This window comes from Schistocerca gregaria, chromosome X (assembly GCF_023897955.1).
Source record: "Schistocerca gregaria isolate iqSchGreg1 chromosome X, iqSchGreg1.2, whole genome shotgun sequence".
NCBI lineage: Eukaryota > Metazoa > Arthropoda > Insecta > Orthoptera > Acrididae > Schistocerca > Schistocerca gregaria.
Window position 1 is genome coordinate 105,393,365 of NC_064931.1, and position 13,403 is coordinate 105,406,767.

The 13,403-nt window shown below is 44.5% G+C and overlaps 1 protein-coding gene across 2 annotated transcripts in view; it reads right to left on the reverse strand.

Annotated features, from left to right (window-relative positions):
- The window catches only part of LOC126297792 (polyamine-transporting ATPase 13A3), a 422,483-nt gene extending 409,308 nt beyond the window's left edge, over positions 1-13,175 (reverse strand). Inside the window, exon 1 of one of the 2 annotated variants that reach the window (XM_049988996.1) lies at positions 13,061-13,175. The gene's annotated coding sequence lies outside the window, so the exon portion shown is untranslated. Of the gene's footprint in view, positions 1-13,057 lie in introns of both variants that reach the window. The other variant, XM_049988997.1, reaches the window with a different exon arrangement.
- Positions 13,176-13,403: the final 228 nt, after the last annotated feature.

The following is a 13,403-nucleotide window of genomic DNA, read 5'->3' on the forward strand; positions in this document are numbered from 1 at the left end:
ATGATGGGTAAATGTGGCTTCATCACTTAACAAGACACATGACACATCTGGAGTGTTCTTCTGAATGCTCAGGTATAGAAGTTAACACGATTCTCATAATCGTTTCCATGCAGCTCTTGATGGAGAGAGATGACAGGGATGTAACCTATGTCGATGGAAAATGCGTAGGACAGTTGCCTGACTCATGCCACTTCCTCGTACGATTGCGCCGGATCTAACGTGCGGATCAACTGTAACAACAGCAAGAACATTGATTTCTCCCTCTTATGTCGTCACTTGTTTCCTTCTGTTACGTTGCTTAGGTGTTACACTACAACTTTCGCCTAACTAGTTGAAGAGGTAGATAAATAATTGCCGATATGGTTGACGTCAGTTGGGATATCTTGCCGCACACAACGTACAAGAACGAACTGCATTCTCCTTACACTCATACGCCATGGTTTTCGACTTTTTCTGCATTGGTAAATCCCATCGTCCGTTGAAGACTTCATGCTTGGATTGTCACACACTAACTGATAAGCAAGTGTCATTGCACTCAAGAAACACACAAGCAAACTGACAGCAAACATAGAAACATCGTACCGAGGAACAACACAGGCTGAGTGGCACAAACAAGTATCGGTGTGGAAATTTTTCAAAATACGATATATCGTACACGACTCGCATTATAATCCTACAACGAACAAATACACTATCTAAGTATTACTACAATCTTTTTAGTGGCTAACAGTACGAGCCCCTGACTACCAATCCAATCTGTGAAAACCACACAACAGCACTTTCCATTTGCAGCGCAAGTTTTAGGTGAATCACCCTGTATATTCTGGTTAACTTTAACGCTAAGGTCTTATTAAAATAAAAGTAATATTGCTTTTACTTGTGCTTTAAATAATAAATACGTTTGTTCATAATTCCAAACAAAGAGACTTGTGAAAGCTGCAGGGCAACAATTTTAAAAAAGAAACTTTGTAATTAAGAATAATATACAGAGTGGCTACAATTAAGCTTTCCGTATTTGAGAGGGCCCCGATGGAAAACTATGATCGTAGAACAATGAAACTTTATGGAAACATTTGTGAGGGCACGCGTAAGAGAAATAACGAATAACTCATCGGAAGAAAAACATTTTAACTCTTTACCAACCATCGGGACTCAGAGGCCCATACGTGATGTTTAATATCTTCTCTATCAGTAACCAAACATTTCCTTTTAATGAAATTCTTTGACGTTTCCTAATTGATCAAGTTAGTCATAATTATGGAAAAAATTATAAAAATTTACCAATTAAAGTGTTAGTGCAAGTTTTCTCCCGTACGGGCCTCGCAGGCCCGTGCGGTTAGAAGCATTTTATCAACAACCAGATGTCTGTCTGTGCAGCGCCTGTTACGCCATTTGCCATTGTTAACTCGCGCTGTCATTCTTTTAGTGTTAAACAGTCCTCCTTGTAATAAGCACATGTTTATTTCGATGCATTATTCCGTAACAGTTGTCTGTTCTACAAACTGAAAATGCTGCAGAGAAAAGGACTATCAGATGTGGTGGTAAGGGAATTGCTTGAGCAGTCTTCTGATTGTGAAACCTCACCTAGTGCATGTGAATCTTCCAGTGATGATGATAATAAAGTCGATGTCGCTGAAAACTTAGAACTACGAGAAGATGATAGTGAAGAATCCCTTTACGAAAATGGAGAAGAACAATTTGGTGCAAATTCTGTTGAGTGCGATTTATTGTCATCTCGTAATGGGAAGGAAATATGGACTAAATGTCCACAAGCTGGAATTTGTAGTAGGCGGGGCAAAAAAGATGTATTGAAAGAAGACGACGGCCCTACAAGTTATTCGATTAGGACGGTGATAACGAACAATCTTGTCTAATGTTGTTCTTCCGTGTACCCCTCATTGACAAAGTGTGTATCTGGACCAACAAGGAAGGTCGAATCGTTTACGACTACTCGGCGGATTCAGATTTGCATCAAATGAAAAAGTCTCTTTGTTTTCTGATCCTGACTGGAGTTTACAAGTCAAGAAATGAAGATATCAGTCAGCTTTGGAGTGTTGCGATCGGCCGACCATTGTTCAATGAAATTATGCCTCGCAACCGCTTCCATGCTATATGAGGGTGTTGCGCTTTGACAATACAGCCACCTGACATGAACATAGGTCACGTGACAAATTGGAACCAATCAGATAAGTTTTTGAGATGTGGTAAATTACCCTTAGGTGCATGACAATGGGTGAACAGTTGGTCACATTTCAAGGTTGCTGTCTGTGTCGACAATACCTCCCATCCAATCTTGGTAGATACGGAATACGGTTCAGCGCAATCTGTGACAGTGCAACGAGCTACTGCTCGAAGATGAAAGCATATTTGGGGAAGGAGAAAGAAACCATAGCCGTGCGACTGAACTTGAAAAGTCTGGACGTAATATGATCCGCGATGGTTATTTTTTTACATCTTTCCATTTAGCTCATTATTTGTTGTAAAAAGACCTGACACTAATCGGTACTATCCGGCAAAGCAAAGGTGAACTGTCCGCCGGTTTATTACACCTAAAGGACGTGAAGTATGCTCTGCACTGTTCGAAGAGATTTCGAGATTGCAGTCGGACGTCGTTCAGTTCATTCCACGATATTTCAACTGGACAGCTGACATTCATCTTCTGAGTCTTCGATGGCCCACCTGAAGATGACTGCCAGCTATCCAGCTGAAGTACCGTGGAGTGAAGTTTACGACGACCGGCTACGAACATTTAATCCGCCGGGAACATTTTAAATTTCACATGCTCTACATTATTTGGTTTTCCACCAGATGTGATGCGAGCCTGTTATGTTCCTAAGAAAAAGAAAGTTGTTAGTGTCCTTAGCTCTCTTCATGACCAACAAACGGTGTCATAACCACAAATAAAGAAGCCTGAAGTTATAACGACATACAATGTCACAAAGGGCGGCGTTGACACCATGGACTAGAAGAGGCGATTGTACAGCCTCAAGAGAAAAACAAGGCGCTAATCGTGGGTAGTTTCTTCGATCTCCAATTTGGAAAATCAACTAGCAGGGCTAAAGAAGTCAATGAATTCATTAATAGCAACAGATCCAGTAAGGGCAACGAAATCACTAACTAAGAAGAGAAGATGTGCATATTGTGTAGAGAAGAAAGATAGAAAAATTCATTTTACATAAAAGTGCACCAAATCTGTATGCTCGGAACATCCTGCTATTGTCTGTAGACCCTGCGCAAATTTGCAATAAGAATAAAATCCGCTCGTAAAAGTATAAAAAATTGTTTTTATAAATGTGTTGTTGTTGTTGTTGTGGTCTTCAGTTCTGAGACTGGTTTGATGCAGCTCTCCATGCTACTCTATCCTGTGCAAGCTTCTTCATCTCCCAGTACCTACTGCAACCTACATCCTTCTGAATCTGCTTAGTGTATTAATCTCTTGGTCTCCCTCTACGGTTTCTACACTCCACGCTGCCCTCCAATACTAAATTGGTGATCCCTTGATGCCTCAGAACATACCCTACCAACCGATCCCTTCTTCTGGTCAAGTTGTGCCACAAACTTCTCTTCTCCCCAATCCTATTCAACCCTTCCTCATTACTTATGTGATCTACCCATCTAATCTTCAGCATTCTTCTGTAGCACCACATTTCGAAAGCTTCTATTCTCCTCTTGTCTAAACCATTTATCGTCCATGGTTCACTTCCATACATGGCTACGCTCCATACAAATACTTTCAGAAACGGCTTCCTGACACTTAAATCAATACTCAATGTTAACAAATTTCTCTTCTTCGGAAACGCTTTCCTTGCCATTGCCAGTATACATTTTATATCCTCTCTACTTCGACCATCATCAGTTATTTTGCTCCCCAAATAGCAAAACTCCTTTATTACTTTCAGTGTCTCATTTCCTATACTATTCCCTCAGCACCACCCGACTTAATTCGACTACATTCCATTATCCTCGTTTTGCTTTTGTTGATGTTCATCTTACACTGTCCATTCCGTTCAGCTGCTCTTCCAAGTCCTTTGCTGTCTGACAGAATTACAATGTCATCGGCGAACCTCAAAGTTTTTATTTCTTATCCATGGATTTTAATACCTACTCCGAATTTTTCTTTTATTTCCTTCATTGCTTGCTCAATATACAGATTGAATAACATCGGGGACAGGCTACAACCCTGTCTCACTCCCTTCCTAACCACTGCTTCCCTTTCATGTCTCTCGACTCTTATAAGTGCCTTCTGGTTTCTGTACAAATTGTAAATAGCCTTTCGCTCCCTGTATTTTACCCCTGCCACCTTCAGAATTTGAAAGAGTATTCCAGTCAACATTGTCAATAGCTTTCTCTAAGTCTACAAATGCTAGAAATGTAGGTTTGCCCTTCCTTAATCTAGCTTCTAGGATAAGTCGTAGGATCAGTATTGCCTCACGTGTGCCAATATTTCTACGCAATCCAAACTGATCTTCCCCGAGGTCGGCTTTTACTAGTTTTTCCATTCGTCTGTAAAGAATTCGCGTTAGTATTTTGCAGCGGTGACTTATTAAACTGATAGTTCGGTAATTTTCACATCTGTCAACACCTGCTTTCTTTGAAATTGGAAATATTATATTCTTCTTGAAGTCTGAGGGTATTTCACCTGTCTCATACATCTTTCTCACCAGATGGTAGAGTTTTGTCAGGACTGGCTCTCCCAAGGCCGTCAGTAGTTCCAATGGAATGTTGTCTACTCCGGGGGCCTTGTTTCGACTCAGGTCTTTCAGTGCTCTGTCAAACTCTTCATGCAGTATCGCATCTCCCATTTCATCTTCATCCACATCCTCTTCCATTTCCATAATATTGTCCTCAAGTACATCGCCCTTGTACAGAACCTCTATATACTCCTTCCAACTTTCTGCTTTCCCTACTTTGCTTAGAACTGGGTTTCCATCTGAGCTCTTGATGTTCATACAAGTGGTTCTCTTATCTCCAAAGGTCTCTTTAATTTCCCTGTAGGCAGTATCTATCTTACCCCTAGTGAGATAGCCTCTACATCCTTACATTTGTCCTCTAGCCATAAATGTATTCTTCAAATAAATAAAATTATTTATACCTCAAAAGACGTTCACATTGTAAGTAACCAAAATAGCGTCAATTTATGTAAGTTTAAACCACACGGCCTGAGACGGCCGACTGGTAGGCATCGCTATACAGATTTTCTGGTAAGCAGACGGCTAATTTCCACATGAGAAGGTCACACTTGTTCATTGCGTACTACGTTCGTGGCCAGGTTACAACGTTGCTCAATGTGACGAGCTGCACCTGTGACAGGCTGTAAGCGCACTAGAGATTGCTGTACTGCTGCCCGAATCATCACAGGTGGGATGTTTGCTACCTCCCTCGCTACGCTCACACCCAACCTCTAACTAGTGTTTGAGTCGTGTTGATAAATTCTGTTCTTCAAGTTGCCCTGCAGCCAGAAATCACAGTGGTTCAAATCTGATGATCTCGGTGGAGGAGTAATTCCCAAATCGCCAGTTCGAACTTCGGAATCATGTTCTTCAACGCAGGTGGAAAATAGGACCTGACCGTATTACTTAAATGCGACGATACTCGCGAAGAGCAGCAGTACTAACGCCGTTGTTTTGATAAAATAGCTTTACGAGTAAATTGCTGCTCTCCTTGCCCAGACTCATGTTAACTGTCTGCAGCTGTAATCCACACTGATCCTTGTGTTTCAACTCGATGTAGCCGTACCAGCACGGTGCTACCAGCAAGTCACGACGCTGATACAACTATCAACGCATATCCCACAGCGCCCAGTCTAAACCGTAAATAAAATGGGTGCCTTGGCCACAGCGTCTACAGAAAACCCACCCACACAGATCTGTACCTGCACGCCACCAGCCATCATCATTCAGCATAGAAGCGCACTATATTACAAACATTGGTGCATCGTGCAAGAGTAATATCAGACGACGATAACCTGCCCCATGAACTGAGCCACCTACGCAAGGTTTTCAGGAATAACGGCTACAGCGCCCATCAAGTGATTTCTCGGAAATATCACAATAAGACCGCCAGTGACGAGCAGGAAAAGAAACTTGCATTGCTGCCATTCTGTGGCTCTGTGTCGGCCAAGATAAGCCCCCTGTTGAAAAGACACGAGATCAAATCAATCTTCATGTCTCCAACGAAAATCCGTCAATTACTGAGACCAGTTAAAGGCGCAGTAGGTCTCAGAACACCTGGAGTCTACGAAACACCCTGTGAGTGTGGCCAGAAGTACATCGGACAAACGGTGCGCACTGTGGAACAACGCAGGAAAGAACATGAGAGGTATCATCGCCTACGTTATCCAGAGAAATCTGCGTCAGCTGAGCATGCGTTAGAAAATGGTCACCACATAAAATTTGACGATACCTCTGTCGTGGCTCGCATTAACGGCTTCTGGGACAGTTTAAAAAAGGAAGCTACTGAAATAAAAATTACAGCAAACTCCCTGGATGGAGACGGTGGATTTGCAGCTCAGCGCTACGTGGGGTCCAGCGATCGCGCGGTTGAAGTGGGTACATCGAACTCCGACTCAAGACATGCCCATATATGGCAATGTCACGGGCACCAGTGACGTCACAGCCGGCAGCTAGCGTATATAAGGGCGCACCAACAGCCCACTGGCAGTCATATCACTTGGCAATGGCCAAGGAGTGCTTGGCCGAAAGCTCGTGTAGTTTTAAGCAATTGGCGCGGTTGGAAACCCGAGGACATATCGTCCAGTTTAAAAATCGTTCGAATAAATTTGTCTACCCACAGTTTTCCGTCTACATTAGTTCAAGTACGGAAGTTTAATTATAAAAGAATGGTTCAAATGGCTCTGAGCACCATGGGACTTAACATCTGTGATCATCAGTCCCCTAGAACGTAGAACTACTTAAACCTAACTAACCTAAGGACATCACCACATCCATGCCCGAGGCACGATTCCATCCTGCGACCGTAGAAGTCGCGCGGTTCCGGACTGAGCGCCTAGAACCGCTCGGCCACCGCGGCCGGCGTTTAATTATAACTACCCTGTACTTTCAGTTTGAAACGCTTAGATATTTGTGATTTGCGGCTCTGTAAATGACCACATATGAATTTCAAGTACAGTCGAACAGCTAATAACACAGTTCGTCCTCGAATTTGAAGCCATCATCTTATATTTGTTGTTGTTGCAGTATTGTGGTTGGCAGGAGAGCCAACCCGTGTAACTAAAGCAGGCCGAAATGCACGCGTTTTAGCTCACGCAGGCTGGCGTGAGGTCTGGAACATGGCAAGGGAATTAGACTTGAGAAAAACGGACGTAGCTGGTGGAATACTTAATTTTAATCCATTAACGACGAACGTCGCTCTTGATGGTACATGATTTACAATATCAATAGAAACTGATCATGGCGCCTTGTTAGGTCGTAGCAAATAACGTAGCTGAAGGCTATGCTAACTATCGTCCCGGCAAATGAGAGCATAGAAGTCAGTGAACCATCGCTACCAAAGTCGGCTGTACAACTGGGGCGAGTGCTAGGAAGTCTCTCTAGACCTGCCGTTTGGCGGCGCTCGGTCTGCAATCGCAGATAGTGGCGACACGCGGTTCCGACGTCTACTACCGTACCGCGGCCGATTTAAAGGCTACCACCTAGCAAGTGTGGTGTCTGGCGGTGACACCACATGCAGGATTCAGTCCGAAGACTGGTTTGATACAGTCCCCCACGCTAATCTATGCTGCGGAAGTATCTTTATCTCTTCATAACTGTGGCACCCTACAGTCATTGGAACCTGGTTCTGTAGTCAAGCCTTGGTCTCGCACTACAATTTTTACGTCCAACACTTCCTCTCAGTACCACAGTGACGATGCCTTATTTTGGTCAAGATGTGCCATAAATTTCTTTTCTTCCCTGTTTGTTTCCCCTGACTACATAAGTTACCGATCTACCCATTCAAATTTATGGAAGTGTAACATCATAATGTCATATACACTCCTGGAAATGGAAAAAAGAACACATTGACACCGGTGTGTCAGACCCACCATACTTGCTCCGGACACTGCGAGAGGGCTGTACAAGCAACGATCACACGCACGGCACAGCGGACACACCAGGAACCGCGGTGTTGGCCGTCGAATGGCGCTAGCTGCGCAGCATTTGTGCACCGCCGCCGTCAGTGTCAGCCAGTTTGCCGTGGCATACGGAGTTCCATCGCAGTCTTTAACACTGGTAGCATGCCGCGACAGCGTGGACGTGAACCGTATGTGCAGTTGACGGACTTTGAGCGAGGGTGTATAGTGGGCATGCGGGAGGCCGGGTGGCCGTACCGCCGAATTGCTCAACACGTGGGGCGTGAGGTCTCCACAGTACATCGATGTTGTCGCCAGTGGTCGGCGGAAGGTGCAAGTGCCCGTCGACCTGGGACCGGACCGCAGCGACGCACGGATGCACGCCAAGACAGTAGGATCCTACGCAGTGCCGTAGGGGACCGCACCGCCACTTCCCAGCAAATTAGGGACACTGTTGCTCCTGGGGTATCGGCGAGGACCATTCGCAACCGTCTCCATGAAGCTGGGCTACGGTCCCGCACACCGCTAGGCCGTCTTCCGCTCACGCTCCAACATCGTGCAGCCCGCATCCAGTGGTGTCGCGACAGGCGTGAATGGAGGGACGAATGGAGACGTGACGTCTTCAGCGATGAGAGTCGCTTCTGCCTTGGTGCCAATGATGGTCGTATGCGTGTTTGGCGCCGTGCAGGTGAGCGCCACAATCAGGACTGCATACGACCGAGGCACACAGGGCCAACACCCGCCATCATGGTGTGGGGAGCGATCTCCTACACTGGCCGTACACCTCTGGTGATCGTCGAGGGGACACTGAATAGTGCACGGTACATCCAAACCGTCATCGAACCCATCGTTCTACCATTCCTAGACCGGCAAGGGAACTTGCTGTTCCAACAGGACAATGCACGTCCGCATGTATCCCGTGCCACCCAACGTGCTCTAGATGGTGTAAGTCAACTACCCTGGCCAGCAAGATCTCCAGATCTGTCCCCCATTGAGCATGTTTGGGACTGGGTGAAGCGTCCTCTCACGCGGTCTGCACGTCCAGCACGAACGCTGGTCCAACTGAGGCGCCAGGTGGAAATGGCATGGCAAGCCGTTCCACAGGACTACATCCAGCATCTCTACGATCGTCTCCATGGGAGAATAGCAGCCTGCATTGTTGCGAAAGGTGGATATACACTGTACTAGTGCCGACATTGTGCATGCTCTGTTGCCTGTGTCTATGTGCCTGTGGTTCTGTCAGTGTGATCATGTGATGTATCTGACCCCAGGAATGTGTCAATAAAGTTTCCCCTTCCTGGGACAATGAATTCACGGTGTTCTTATTTCAATTCCCAGGAGTGTATTTAACGCGTGCAAAAATTTCAAATAATTTTTGAACCACAAAGGCTCATTTACAAAAACATGAAGATAATAAACGTTTTCTCAAAACAGGAAAGGGAGAGAGCGACGACTTTTTATCAGGTCTGTGGGTGGGGGTGTAGGTCCAAAATCTCTGAGAACGTCTTCTATAAAAAATTCCATCGATAAAAAGTGACAGTGAAAGATTGTTGAGGGAAAACTCAAGAATACTGTGAAATGTTCGTTGCCACAGTTGATTCTGAAGTATACACGTCCTGTTTACAATTGAACCCTTTGAGCCTCCTACCAAAAATGTACAAGGAGCAAACGAGGCAAAGCACGGTTCGCAACAATAAATGTAAGCACACAAAACTCGCTCTGTTTAGTTGTTTTCAACTGAATACACATTGGTATATTTTCTGTGTTATATAACTCATCAATACAGCATATAAACTGGAGCTAACTACTCAAATATTCTTACACAATACTGCAGCAGACCACATGCTGCTGACGATTTTGATACTGTACTAAAACAAACGTAGCCATGTGAAAAATGGCATAATGGCGCGGAAGTAAAATAAAGCTTCTTGAAAGTATGTGTGGCTGTTTGCGATCTCTCTCAGCAATCCTTACTTGATAACAGCTACCGAGTACAACAGGATCGAGAGTGAAAAATAAACCAGACAGGTGCGAGAAGGACTTGTGCTCTGTGAGTTCTGTCTGACAAACTTAATTATGCGTACAGATAGTTCATCTACAGGTTTTCGCGACTGAGTTTGTGAGCATCAAAATGTGTGACGTAAACAGCCGTATCTTTTGATTGCATTGAATTAGAAGCTTAAATTTGTTTGCATCGTCAAGGTACCGTGGACATTAGTATTTCAAATGAATTGCAACTTGATACCTCTACCCGTTCGTGAAAAATAAACTGCTACATCTACATCTACATCTACATCTACATCTACATCTACATCCATACTCCGCAAGCCACCTGACGGTGTGTGGCGGAGGGTACCCTGAGTACCTCTATCGGTTCTCCCTTCTATTCCAGTCTCGTATTGTACGTGGAAAGAAGGATTGTCGGTATGCTTCTGTGTGGGCTCTAATCTCTCTGATTTTATCCTCATGGTCTCTTCGCGAGATGTACGTAGGAGGGAGCAATATACTGCTTGACTCTTCGGTGAAGGTATGTTCTCGAAACTTTAACAAAAGTCCGTACCGAGCTACTGAGTGTCTCTCCTGCAGAGTCTTCCACTGGAGTTTATCTATCATCTCCGTAACGCTTTCGCAATTACTAAATGATCCTGTAACGAAGCGCGCTGCTCTCCGTTGGATCTTCTCTCTCTCTTCTATCAACCCTACCTGGTGCGGATCCCACACTGCTGAGCAGTATTCAAGCATTGGGCGAACAAGCGTACTGTAACCTACTTCCTTTGTTGTCGGATTGCATTTCCTTAGGATTCTTCCAATGAATCTCAGTCTGGCATCTGCTTTACCGACGATCAACTTTATATGATCATTCCATTTCATTGCTGCTTAAGAGACGGCCGTATTTTTTGATTGCATTGACTTAAAAGCTGAAATTTTTTACGTCACCAAGGGACCGTAGATCTTAGTATTTGTCACAAAGTTCAACTTGATGCCTCTACCTGTTCATGAGAAAAAGGGGTCTTAACAGACGAACCAACAGATAGACTTGAAGTAAGACGTACCATCAGCTTTAAAAATGTAAACGATGAAGGATTACGACTGTTGGTATTCCTTATTTCCGCAAGTTTATGACCAGCCGCACTCCCACGTCCACATGAATGATGTATCATCCGAGACAGACAGGCGGACAGCAAATGGTAAAAAAAAAAGTGATTAACTACAAATTAACAGTTTTCGAATTTTTTCCATTACTTGCACTGTGAAAACTTGATTCTTGACAAATTTTGTGATTCTAGATCAACGGGAAGTACACAGTGGGCTTTCATGAGTGAATTTGCGAGTATTAAGATAAGTGACATAAATTGCCGTATCTTTTGATTGCACTTACATATAAATTTAATTTTTTGAAATGAATGATTGTCATTTTATAACTGTCAAAAATTACAGGAAATTTCTGTAGAAAATATATAATAACCTATATTAACAACGTAGTACATAAAATGACCTACGTTCTTACTAAGGGAGGCCACGACATTGGGATCGCGGATTTATTTCGCACTCTGTGCACCTTTAGTAGCCTGTAAAAACAATGTAATGTGCAAGTAGTAATGTGCATTAGTGTGGCAATTCCGAGAAAATCACAAGAGCTTTACGGATCTGTTACGTAACTGATCTATTGTGCGAAGGTGGTGACCGTAAGAAGTCGTTGTGGGGAAGTGGTTAGCGTTTGGCCTTTGCACGACATTCCTAGACGAGGGGGACAGATCGAATGTCACTAACACTTACTTTCTTTAATCCATATTTTTTCATCACTAATCACATTATTTAATATATATGACATTTGAGAGCTAATATAATGAAAAAAACACGTGTATTTGCATGAAGTTTCAATTTATGTTTTCCATGTCTCTATAACAAATACCATCCAAATACCATCCTGCAAGTGTAATGTCGAGAGCACATCCGACGAGTAATTGTGCCTTACTCTTGAGGTCTAGCACATTGTGACTTACTATGTAATTGACTGAATAACGTCATTCGGATTACTATTTATCGAGATTTGACTTGGGCTTTCGAAGCCTGTCCCTTGTCAAATAAAAGGTTCAAATGATTTTGAGCACTATGGGACTTAACGGCTGAGGTCATCAGTCCCCTAGAACTTAGAACTACGCAAACCTAACTAACCTAAGGACATCACACACACCCATGTCCGAGGCAGGATTCGAACCTGCGACCGTAGCGGTCGTGCTGTTCCAGACTGTAGCGCCTAGAACCACTCGGCCACTCCGTACTTCTTACATTTGGCACCTTCGCACAGATAGATCAATTACACAAAACACGCGCAAAACTCCCCTTGTGATTTTCTCAGAACTGCCAGGGTAGCGCATCTTAGCACTTGTGCTCTACGTTGTTTTGATGTCTATTAAAGGTGTACAAAGTCTGAAGTAAATCTGTCATCCGAACGTTGTGGCCTCCCCTTATAACATGGTTTATGGACGTCACTCCAGCTAGACGAACACTTGAAAACTGTACATTCGCCGAAACAAGCTTGTAGTGAACCTATGTAATCAACAAGAAATAATCAGTTTACAGCTAATTCTGTCAAAAGTGTAAAGAAGATCTCTTATTAAATTTTTTACACCAGCAACGAACAGTAGAGCTGTAGACATAAATTTCAACTCGATATCTCAACTCCTTCCTGAGAAAAAGCGGTCTTAACAGACGGAGTCAGGGAACAAAGTAATCCTACAAGGTTTTCTTTTTTACCGATTGAGGTACAGAATCCTGAAAACGTTAAAAGTTACGGTCGTCAGTCTCTATACAGAACAGGTGCTACACTTTCTTAAGGCAGGGAGGAGCCAGAATGTTCCGAGTTCTGTCACGCAGTACGCCGACAGGGCGCTAAGTGCGAAAGTCAACGCTAGCGACGCGTGTGAGTGCGTGGCATGCCGCGCTCGGACGGTGGCGAGAAAGCGAGTCAGCAAGTCGTGTACTTACCACCTCGGACACGAAGGCAGTCCTCCGCAGTGGTGCGCCTGGGCGAAGCGCAGTCAGCACTGGACGGGCTGAGGCGGCGCGTCGCCCGCAACTGATGCCGCACCGCTCACCGCTCACAACTCACAGCTAGCAGCTCCGGTCCCACGCCGCGACACTGCGCATTATCTGGAGTGACTTCTCGAAAATACCGGCTCCCTGCAGGCTGTCCCCGCACGATAACTGGCGGGCACGCTAAAGGAATTCCTGACTCGCGCTGCGAAGCGTGCCGGGAGAAAGCGACTCGGGAGAAATCACGCCGTTCCCGGTAGTCGGCATTTGTTTACGGGCGAATCGGCGCCGCCAGTTC